This window comes from Mirounga angustirostris, unplaced genomic scaffold (assembly GCF_029215605.1).
Source record: "Mirounga angustirostris isolate CCGP_5_RB_7025 unplaced genomic scaffold, mMirAng1.0.hap1 SCAF_2, whole genome shotgun sequence".
NCBI classification, from domain to species: domain Eukaryota; kingdom Metazoa; phylum Chordata; class Mammalia; order Carnivora; family Phocidae; genus Mirounga; species Mirounga angustirostris.
This window is the reverse complement of record NW_026991710.1, coordinates 14,023,593-14,036,134: the sequence shown is the minus strand read 5'-3', so window position 1 is coordinate 14,036,134 and position 12,542 is coordinate 14,023,593. Positions and strand designations below refer to the sequence as shown.

The 12,542-nt window shown below is 35.2% G+C and overlaps 1 protein-coding gene across 10 annotated transcripts in view; it reads left to right on the top strand.

The window, feature by feature from the left end:
• Window positions 1-12,542, top strand: part of LCORL (ligand dependent nuclear receptor corepressor like) — a 161,355-nt gene that overhangs the window by 22,693 nt on the left and 126,120 nt on the right. The gene's annotated exons all lie outside the window — the stretch shown is intronic.

Here is a 12,542-nt window from a genome sequence, read left to right as displayed (position 1 = left end):
ACTTCAAGACCTTGTAATAGGGACATGTTTATTAATAGAGGCACCTCAATCCTTAAGTTGTAGTAGAAAATATATTTGACATATGCTTACAGGAAGAACAATAGTAAGACACAGCTTAAGAAAGAGGCAGTGGTTACATTGAAACTAGTGTCTTAGGTTCTAAGAAATAGAAAAAGCACTAAACTAAGCAAGACATAAATATGAGTATTTCTTCTTAGAACAAGATAGGGTATAAATAAATAAATGGCTGTGAATTTCAGAAAGAAACTTAATGTAAAGAAACGTACTACCTGTAAGAACAGGTAGTTTTTAACTTATAATTGGGCTGTGTTCTAAAAGGTTTTTTTTGAGAATAATAGTCTTTGGTCTCAGGGTTAAATTTTTTCCTCATTTATTCAGTAAATATTTGAGTGCTTTATGTGGGCCAGACACTAGAGCTAGTATAGCAAACAAGATGACATGGTACTTTACTTCTTGGAGATTTTAAAATTTCATGGCATTTATCAAATAAAAATATCAAATATTTATCTATGTGAATTTTTTCCCTGTTACTCCCCTTCTGCCAGTTTGAGTTGAGGGCAGAATACTTGTCTCTTCTTACTACTTGTCTCTTCTTACTTACCGATGTATCCCCAGCTTCTAGAACACCTGGTTCATGTGTAAATATTTGGTAAATGAATAATTGATTACTCGGGAAGAGACATTTTAAAAATTACACATGGTTAATTAGAATTGTGTTAAGTGCTTCAAAGGGAATAATACAGGTATTATATAATATGAAGCATGAAACAATGGATCTAGTATAGTCTAAAGCTAGATTAGATTAGACGGAGCTTTAAATTGAGGCAGTGAATATTTTCCCCCAGCTTTACTGAGATATAATTGGTGAATAAAATTGTACATTTTAAAGTATACAATGTGATGATTTGATGAATGTATACTTTGTGCAATGATTACTATAATAGAGTTAACACATCATTACCTCACATAGTTCCCTTTTTTGTGTGTATATGATGAAAAAGCTTCAAATCTACTCTTAGCAAATTTCCAGTACGCAACACAGTATTACTATGCTCTTGATGAGATCCCCAGAGCTTTTTCATCTTTTAACTGAAGACTTGTTCTCCTTGACCAGCATCTCTCCATCTCCCCCATCCCCCAGCCTGTGGTAACCACCATTCTACTCTGTTTCTAGGAATTTGACCTTTTTTTCTTTTTTGTAAGATTGCACATAAAAGTGAGATCAGATCACACAGATTTATTGTCTTACTCTGTCTGGCTAATTTCATTTAGCATGATGTTCTCTAGATTCAGCCATGTTGCAAATGGCAGGGTTTCTTTCTTTCTCATAGCTGAATGATATTCTGTTATCTATATATACCACATCTCCTTTATCCATTCATTCATTGAGGGACACTTAGGTTGTTTCTATGTAAATAATACTGCAGTGAAGTGGGGAAGGGCAGGTATCTCCTCAACATAGTGATTTTGTTTCCTTCAGATATATACCCAGAAGTGAAATTGCTGGATCATATGGTAATTCCATTTTTAGTGTTTTGAGGAACCTTTATACTGTTTTCTGTAGTGGCTGCATCAATTTACATTTCCAACAGTAGTGTACAAGGGTTCCCTTTTCTCCGCTTCCTCACCAGCACTTGTTATCTCTTATCTTTTTGATTACAGCAATCCTAACAGGTGTGAGGTGATAGCTCATTGTGGTTTTGATATGCATTTCCCTGGTTAGCGATGTTGAGTACCTTTTCATGTACCTATTGGCCATTTGTATGTCTTTGGAAAAATGTTCAGTTCCTCTGCCCATTTTTAATTGGATTGTTTTTAGCTATTACCCCTTATCATATAAAACTGGACCACTTGGTTTGTAAATACTTTCTGTAGGTTGCCTTTTCATTTTGTTGGTCATTTCCTTTGTGCAGAAGCTTTTTAGTTTGGTCTAGTCCCACATGTTTACTTTTACTTTTGTTGCCAGTGCTTTTGGTATCATATGAAAAAAATTCATCACCAAGACTAATGTCAAGGAGTATTTTCCCTATGTTTTCTTCTAGGAGTTTTATGGTTTACTGATTCTTAATACCAAGTTTTTAAGAAATAGTAGGAGTTATCCAGACATGTTTTGGGGGTAAAACTGGGGGGTTGGAATATATTGTAGGTTGAAGGAACAGCTTTGTGTGAATGCTGGTGGTGGGATATAATGTAGCATTTTTTAGGTCTTGAGAGTTGGCAGGGGTTGGGGGAGGCCAGGGTACCAGATGGTATATTGACTTTTTGTTTATGTGTACTGAAATACTAAATATTTGTAGTAAAAAACAATGATAACATTACAGTATTAGCAATTAAATAGAAAAAAGCTTTTAAGTGGTAATTTAAAATTTTTTTATTCTGATACTTGAAGAAAGTCTGTTTTAATTAATTAGAAAATGGGACTCCCATCTTCCATCTATGTACTGATGACCTCTAAGTCTATGTTTCTGCGTCTGGATGTTTTTGTTTGATTTATGCTCACATATCCAAGTGAGCATATCCAAAAGTGAACTCTTTTTATGTCTACCAATTATGTAAAACAAAACCAAAACAAAACCACTTCGTGGATTTTCTGTCTCGGTGAATGTTTATTCACTCAATTTCTCAAGCCAGAAATCTTAATTCCACTCAACCTCACCTTAAAATAATGAAGCTATGTCACCATTTAATTATTATTTCCACTTAATTGTATTATATCACTCAGAGCTATCTTCTTTCTCTTAGGTAAACTTCTGCCTAAACTTAGGTTCTTGTTTTTTTTTCTCTGCTGTATTTCTGCAAATTTTCTAGCCTTGTATCTTTATTCTTTTCCCATTTAGTCTGTATGCCACTTGCCGCTTGAGTGATCATTTCTGAATGTAAAGATAATCCTGTCTCTTGACTACTTAAAGACCTAGCATGGCTCATTCTGACTTTCAAGGTAAAAATTAACTACTTGACAAAATGCACTAGGCCTTTCAGGATCCGCGTTACGCTCATCTCTCCAGCCTTTTATATTTCCCTTTTCTTCACATCACATTCTTTATTTTTGCCATAGTTTTTCAATTTCTAGGCATGGCTGTTTAAATTTAAATTAATTAAAACTAAATAAAAATTTTAAATTTCTTCCTCAACTCCTGTATTGGACAGCACAGATATAGAACATCTCTATCGTTATATAACAGTTCTATTGGATAGTGCTGTTCTTGAGTATATTAAGCTTTCTATTCCCCATGTCTTTCTATATGCTAATCTCCTTTTCTGTATGTGTAATGTGCCCTTCCTTGTTTTGCCAACTAACTCCCTTTTTCTATTAAGACTCAGATTGGGTGTCATCCATTTCTGGAAAACCTTACCTGACACCATCTTTTTCTATATCCTCCAATGCTGAAGTCTGAATTTTTGCCTTTTCCCTTAATGTCTATTATATTTAAGTCCAGGAGTCAATGTTTAGTAGCCAGATTCTAGCAGATAGAAAGTACTGAAATTTTGTCTAAACTTTAGTTTTACTCAGTATAGCTTTATGTTGAGTGTAGTGCATGGATTTACCACCATGGAAGTAAAGATACACTTAAATGGATTTATCATCTGAGTACTGACTAAAGCATTTCCTTAGATAATTGTGACCTTAGGAAAAGACAGTTTGTATGTAATATAGGTCAAAGTTACTAGACTTGCTACATTTAATAAGACCTAAAACATAGAATAGAATCTAGCAACTCAAGAATCTGTCTAAAGGTAATTTACAGATAGAAAACATTATAATCAGGTGTATTTTCATTACAAAAATACAGTATTAGATTTGTAGCCCTTAGGTCAACTTTAATAATAGCATTATGATAAGCAGAGTGGGGAATGCAGAAAGCATCAGCATAGTACCTACCCTTAAGTTTATAATATGGTTACTTACCATCAGCAAGTTTTACCTCTGTTCTATTTTAGTTACCCACTACTTCCTATATCTTACCATCTCTTGGTATATTTTGCTTCTGGAATCTTAGGTTTTGTTTTTTTTGTTTTTTTTTTTTAAGTAGTTTCTCTGTGTATACTCTGTGTCATGCTTTTGCTTTCAAATCATTATTCTACCCCATACAGAAGGCTCTTTATTTTTGAGGATCATGGGATTTTTGGTATGTCATGAAAATGTGGGAAGCTAAGTTACCTTTCCACATCACTGATGACTGATGACTAATTTTCAGTCTTCCATCTTTACTTTAAACCCTGACATCATTTGTGGTTGACTTTATTGTTCTTAAGGATAACCCATTAAACCATCTAACCTCACAGTTCATTTAATTCTCAGTAATGACCTTCACCTTTCTCTGCTTTAAATCTCTTACGCTATTTTTTATTTTATTTTATTTTTTTATTTTTTTTTAAGATTTTATTTATTTGAGAGAGAGAGAATGAGAGAGAGCACGAGAGGGAAGAGGGTCAGAGGGAGAAGCAGACCCCCCGCTGAGCAGGAAGCCCAATGTGGGACTCGATCCCGGGACTCCAGGATCACGACCTGAGCTGAAGGCAGTCGCTTAACCAACTGAGCCACCCAGGCGCCCTTTTAATTTTTTTAAAAAGATTTCATTTATTTATTTGACAGAGAGAGACACAGCGAGAGAGGGAACACAAGCAGGGGGAGTGGGAGAGGGAGAAGCAGACTTTCTGCCAAGCAGGGAGCCTGATGCGGGGCTCGATCCCAGGACCCTGGGATCATGACCTGAGCTGAAGGCAGACGCTTAACGACTGAGCCACCCAGGCGCCTCTCTTATGCTATTTTTAAAAAATTTAGCAAGGTTTGTTAAAATATAATTTACAGAGAACAATTTTATGAATTCTGATACACAAGCAGTTGGATGACCCACTCTTCCACAGTCAAGATATAGAGCAGTTCTGTCAACCCCAGAAGTTCTTTTTTTAAATAAAGATTTATTTGTTTATTTTAGAAAGAGAGCACAAGCAGGAAGGGCAGAGGAAGAGGGAGAGAAAATCTCAAGCCGATTCTGCCCTGTGCTGAGTGGGGAGCCTGATGTGGGGCTTGATCTCATGACCCTGACTATGCCACCCATGCACCGCATCCCCAGAAGTTATTTTGTGCTCCTTGGTAGTCATCTCCTTACCTATACTCTGGCACTGGCAACCATTGATCTGCTTTTTGACCCTACAGTTTTGCTTTTTTCTAGAATGTTATATAAATGGAATCACACAGTATGTACTTTTGAGTCTGGCTTCCTTCACTTAACAATGCACTTAACATGCATTTGAGATATAGCCATATTGTTGCATGTATCAGTAGTTTGTTCCCTTTGCTGAGTAGTATTCCATTGTACCATGGTTTATCCATTCAACAGTTGAAGAACATTGGGTTTTTTCCAGGGTTGGGTAATTGTGAATGAAACCCCATGAACACTTGTGTACAGGTTTTTGTGTAAATATAATTTTCGTTTCTCTTGGGTAAATGTCCAGGAGTGGAATTGTGGATCATGTGGTAGTATATGGTTAACTTATTAGAAATTATCAAACTGTTTTCTAAAGTTGTGCCATTTTGCATTTCTACCAGCAATTTATGGGAAATCTAGTTGCTCCACATCCTTACCAGCATGTAGTATTAGCAGTTTCTTTTTAGCCATTCTAATAGGTGTATAGTGATCTTTTATTGGCATTTTGATTTGCATGTCAGTAATAAATGATGTTGGGCACTTTTTCATGTGCTTATTTGCCACCCATAGGTCTTCTTTGCTGATCCTGTTTAAATCTTCTATCCATTTTTTAAAAAAATTGCTTTCTTAGTGTTTTGAGGGTTCTTTATTTAGTCTAGATACAAGTCTGTTATCAGTTATATGATTTGCAAAAATTTTATATATGCTATTAACCAATATCACTACTATTTTTACTTTAGATAGTTGATTATCTTCTAGAGTTATTGAGAATGGGAAAATTGTCCTTTATTTTTTTATTTACCTTTATCTTAACAATTTTTGAGGAATCTTTTTTTTTTTTTTGTACAGATCCAAGGGTCTGTATTTCTTCTGCTTGAATAATTTCATTTAGGGCGCCTGGGTGGCTCAGATGGTTAAGCGTCTGCCTTCGGCTCAGGTCATGATCCCAGGGTCCTGGGATTGAGTCCTGCATCGGGCTTCCCGCTCCTTGGGAGCCTGCTTCTCCCTCTGTTTCTCTCTGTCTCTCATGAATAAATAAATAAAATCTTTAAAAAAATAATAATAATAATTTCATTTAATATTTCTTGTATTGCGGGTCTTCTGATAATTTGCTCAGTCTTTTTTTGAGGGGGGAGTCTGAAATGTCTTTATTTCATCTTCATTTTTGAAAGATATTTTTACTGAGTATAGAATTATGGGTTGATAGTTTCTTTTAGTACTTAAAAATGTCACTCCATTGTCTTCTGGCTTGCACAGTTTTGGATGGGAAATGTGCTATAATTCTTACCTTTGTTCTTCTGTATGTAATTTAGAGTATTACCAGTCCTGTTGAACATTAACTGGAGACCTTAACTGAAGCAACAGAATTAGGGGTGAAGAAAAGCACAATAATTTGAAAGAGGAATTACATCTGTGGCTTTCCACACATATTTGTATGGAAAAATGTAAGAGAGTCAATAGATATATTATTAAAATGGGTAGAGGAGTTTAGCAAGTTTACTGGATATATGTTGACCATATCCATTGGGTACACCAAAAAGAATTTTTTTTTTTTTAAGTTAAAATTTTTGGTGTCCATGAAAACCATAAAGTAAGCAAGAATAGTGTCAACAAATTATATGTTATACTTTTTAAAAAATTAAATGTTATTTTTTATTATTTTTAATATTTTTAAGACCCTTGTAATGCTTAACACATTGTGATATTTGCTTATTAGTAGACAAACATTAATGGAGAGCCTAAAAACAGATCCACAAAGAAAAGTTAATAAACTGGACTTTAGTTACACAAAGTTACAAACCTTTGTGCTTCAAAAGACATCATCAAAAAAGTGAAAAGAGCCCACAAAGCAGAGAAAATATTTGCAGATAAATTATGTGTCTGATAAGTGACCTATATCCATAAGAACTTTCACAACTCAGTAATGAAAAGACAAATAACCCAGTTACAGTGTAAGCAAAGGATTTGAATAGACTTTTTTTTTTTTTACTGAAGAACATATACAAATTACCAATAAGCACATAAAAAGATGTTCAACATTATTAGTCACTAGGAAAATGAGATACCACTTCATACTTACTAGAGTGGCTATAATAAAAAAGGCAAGTGTTGGTAAGAATGTAGAGAAATCACTGGTGGGAGTATAAAATGGTCCAGCTACTTTGGAAGACCGTTTGGTAATTTTTTTCTTTCTTTTTTTTCCATTTTGGTAATTTCTTAAAATGTTAAACGTAAAATTATCATATGCACTAGCAATTCCAATTCTTTTTCTATGTACCAACCCAATAGAAATGAAAATATGTGTCTACACTTTGGACACAAATGTTCATAGCAGCATTATTGACAGTGACCAAAAAGTGGAAACAACCCAGAGTTCTATCAACTGATAAATGGATATACAATTGTAGTGAAGTACTAATATATGCTACAACATGGATGAATCTGAAGGACATTATGCGCAGTGAAAGAAGCCAGACACAAAAAAGCACGGATTACATGACTTTATTTATATGAAATATCCAGAAAAGGCAAATCTATAGAGACAAAAGGTGGATTAATAGGTACTTAGGGCTGGAGTAGGAATGAAGTGACTCATAAATGGGTATAATATTTCTTTTCAAGGTGATGGAATGTTCTAAAATTAGATTGTGGTGATGATTATACAGAGTTCTATTAAAATCACTGAATTGTATATTTACAATGAATAAATCTTATGGTCGTAAATTATATCTCAATAAAGCTATTAATTAAAAAAATATAGACTTACATTTAGGGACTTCAGGGACATAAAGGTAGCCTTACTAATCATTTGAGGTAATATTTTTTTTTATTTGTTTTTAAATTTTAGTAAAATTTTTTTAGAGAGTGAGCCTGAGCGGAGGGAGGGGCAGAGGGAGAGGGAGAGAGAGAATCTTAAGCAGATTCCATGCTGAGTGTGGAGCCTGATGTGGGGCTTGATCCTAGGACCCTGAGATTATGATCTGAGCTGAACTCAAGAGTCAGACACCTAACTGACTGAGCCACCCAGGTGCTCCTCATTTGAGATAGTATAATGCTTGGGATACAGTTGGGGTTCTTTATTAGACTGTTGCTAAAAAATGAATTCTGATGGATTTAAGAACTACATATGAATATGCTGTATTCCTTTATGAAAGCAAAACTTCAGAATTTTATACACACACATACACATGTAAAATAATTATTTCTGTCAAAAAAATTTTTTATCCAAGAAAAAATTTGTAAGCCATAAAACAAGATACAAAAAAAAAGTATCTATGCTTTATTAAAATAAAACAAACTTTGGGGTGCCTGGGTGGCTCAGTCGTTAAGTGTCTGCCTTCGGCTCAGGTCATGATCCCAGGGTCCTGGGATGGAGCCCCGCATCGGGCTCCCTGCTCAGCGGGAAGCCTGCTTCTCCCTCTCCCACTCCCCCTGCTTGTGTTCCCTCTCTCACTGTGTCTCTCTCTTTCAAATAAATAAATAAAATCTTAAAAAAAATAAAATGAAATAAAACAAACTTCTGTGCGAGAGAACAAAATGAAAAGTCAAGCCATAGTTGGGGAATGGTTGCAGTTCACGAAATTGACAATTATCATCTAGAATGTATAAAACTGTGACTGAATTTTTAAAAGGCCAACAATCAGTTGAAAAGCAGCAAAAGGGCAATTGGAATGTAGAACATTTCAAAAAATGCTATACCTAATATGTTAAATTAAAATTTTATTTTAATGTGTTTGACAAATATAAAGTCTGATAATACCAAGTTTTGGTTATTTGGGGGAAAACAGGAACTCTTAAACATTGCTGATAGACTTATAAAATGATTTAATCATATAATGTAATAGCTGGTAAAGTTGAAAGTGTGCATACCTTAGGGCCATGTAATTCCACTTACAGATTTCTGTCGAGAAGAAACTAACACTTGGACAGGATGACACATTCATCAAGATTTTTAATGCACCATTGTTCATAATAACAAAAAAGTGAAAAGTCACACAGCTGTCAATAGAGAAATGGATAAATTGCATGTATTTATATAAACTCTGTATTATAGTCAAACTGAATGCACGAGGAATTTTGGTCTTTTGGTAAGGTTGATCTCAGTTAGATAGATAAATCTTGGTGCTGAAAGCAATGAAAAAAATGTTAGATTAAAAAAAAAATTAGAGCTGAAAAGACAGTTGGAAATACCGAGGCTAATGTTAGAGGTAGGTAGAAAATAAGAGGCAAAGCTGCTTAAGCTTGAAGTCCTTTGTTAATATTGTTTATTTGTGTTTTCCTGGCTAACTAGGCAAAAGGATCAAAATTCAAGCCTTAGGGCTTGTCCAAGGTAGACGTTCTTAGAGGATATCTTCTGCAAATTAAGCTAGACTTCAAAAGGCCATGCCTTCAGGGTAAAAGCAACCAAATCTAAAATCATCCTTCCTCTCTGCAGTTCCAAAACGTTGCCTGATGAGCAGAGCAGGAAAAGGAAGAAGTAAAAGGAGAAAAAAACCTGAGATTGAATTGGTCACAGACTGGCCATCTAGCAGATCTGTATCCTGACAATCAAGTTGCCTCTAGCTGTAATACTGGTTTGAAGTGTTGCTATGGTCTGAATTTTTGTGTTCCCCCAAAATTCGTATGTTGAAAATTTAATGCCCAAAGTAATGATATTAGGAGGTGGGGCCTTCTGGAGGTGATTAGATCATGAGGGTGGAGCTCTCATGGGATTGAGATTAGTGGGATTAGTACCCTTTTAAAGGTGACCCCAGAGAGTTAGCTCACCCTTTCCACTATGTGATGACACAGAGAAGTTGGCATTCTGTAACCCAGATGAGAGCCTTCACCAGAATCTGACCATGCTGGCACTCTGATCTTGGACGTATAGCCTCCAGAACTGTGAGAAATAAATGTTTGTTGTTTATAAACTACCAGTTCCTGTTACTTTGTTATAACCACCTGAGTGGACTAAGAAATGTATATTAGTTTCCTACTGTTGTAACAAATTAACCCAGATTTAGTGGCTTAAGAGAACACTAACTTCTTATCTTACAGTTCTGAGGGTCAGAAGTCTGAAGTGGGCCTCAGTGGGCTAACATCAAGTTGTTGGTAGTGTTGTATTCCTTTATTAAACCTTCAGGGCAGAGTACATTTTCTTGTGTTTTCCAACTTTTAGAGTTTGCCAGCACTCTGTGGCTTGTGGCTCCTTTCTGCCTTCAAAGCCAGCAGTGACCAGTTGGGTCTTTCTAATGATGCTGTCTCATTCTGACTCTTTCACCTCTCCCCATTTTAGAGTTTTGTGATTATAGTGGGTCCACCAGTATGATCTTATTATAAGATCAACTAATTAGCAACCTTAATCCCATCTGTGACTTTAATGCCTTCTTGCCATGTAATATAATTTATTCATGGGTAGTGGGTATTGGAACATGAACATTTCTGTGAGGCCATTCATTCTACCAACCACAAGATGGTTTCTAACTGATGGTGCCTTTAGGTGGGTTCTGGAAGCAAACAGTAAGCATCTTTGGAGGAGGGTACATCCATCCTAGGCCTTGGAATTTTTAATCTTTTGAGGGCAGAAGCCAGTAAGTATGGAATTAGTAAGTGCACAAATAAAAAGGTAGGATGAGCATATAAGGGAATACATCTCCACAATTAAAAGGAAAGTACTACTGATACGTGTAACAATATGAATGAATCTTAGACAGTTTGCTGGTTAAAGAAGTGAGACACAAAAGAGTATATGTTTTGTGATTCCATTTAGATGCAGCTCTAGAAAAGACAAGTCTAGTTTATAATGACAGAAAGTGAGTGTTTCTTAGGGCTTTGGGTTGTCAGGCAATTTACACAATTTACTGTGTTCTTGATTAAGTGAAAGTATACATTTGTCAAAACTTACTGAACTTTATCCGTAAAGTGGACACATGGTATTGTATGAAAATTATATATCTTTAAAGTTGATTTTTTAAAAAAAATCAGAGGGTGACGGGATGCCTGGGTGGCTCAGTCAGTTAAGTGTCTGTCTTCGGCTCAGGTCATGATCCCAGGGTCTTGGAATCGAGTGCTGCATTGGGCTTCCTGCTCAGCTGGGAACCTGCTTCTCCCTCTGCCTGCTGTTCCCCCTGCTTGTGCTTGCTCGCTGTGTCTCTGACAAATGAATAAATAAAATCTTAAAAAAAAAAAAAATCAGAGGATGTGTTTGTCAGCTGATTGTATGATAAAGGGAATTTGTAAAATGGAATATATATACAGTAGAAGAAATTAACCAGAATGCAGTTAAGTGAAAGAGATGTAAAATACAGAAGAGAGTAACATAAAGTATATAGTGAGGGCAACTTAGACACTTTTATTCAGAATCTTACAAAGGGTGTTATCATCAACAGATGCTCACTAAAGGAATTACTTTACACAGAAGGGAAGTAATCCAAGGTGGATACTCTGAGATATAATAAGTAATGAAGAGCAAAGACAGTGGTAAATATATGTCTAAACATAATAGAACATAATGCTTAGTAAAGTACACAGAACAGTAGCATAAATAGGAAACCTCTGCAATGGTGGGTAAAGATGTTGATTAACTTTAGACTTACATCCTAATTTTAGGGCTAACCTCAGAAAGCATAGAAGTAAAAGACATAATTTTCATACTGATAGGGAAGAACAGATGGAATGAAAAATAGTCAATTCCAAAATTTGCAAGAAAGAGAAATAGAACCATAGAACCTTGATACAAATAGGACAAAAGTAGATAAAAAATTTAAACCCAAATATAGGGAAGCCTGGCTGGCTCAGTTGGTTACGTGCCTACCTTTGGCTCAGGTCATGATTCCAGGGTCCTGGGATCAAGTCTGGCACTGGGCTCCCTGCTCAACGGGGAGCCTGCTTCTCCCTCTGCCTGCCACTCCCCCTCCTTGTGCGCATGCTCTCTCTGACAAATAAATAAAAATCTTAAAAAAAAAATAAACCCAAATTTATTGGTAACTCTTTTAAATTTAAATTACTAAATTCTCACAAAATGTCAAGAGTGTTATTTTATTTTTTTGTCAGTGTTTTTAAAAGATATCCCATATTAACAATACAGAAAGATTGTAAAGAAATAATTGGAAAAGACATATCATAGAAATAATAACAAAAAATATTTTATAGCTGTATAATATTAGACCATATAGTCTAAGGCAAAAATCATTGCTAGAAATAAAATAGGTCACTTCATAATTGGATAAAGTTCTATTCACCAGCAAGCTATAACAGTTATAAAATTATAAAGAATAATACAGCCTTGAAAATATATAAAGCAGAAGTTCAAAGAAATAGAGAAAGTCACAATTTTATCAAAGATTTTAGTTACTTTTCTCAACAATCGGTAGAAGAGACATAAAATAACAA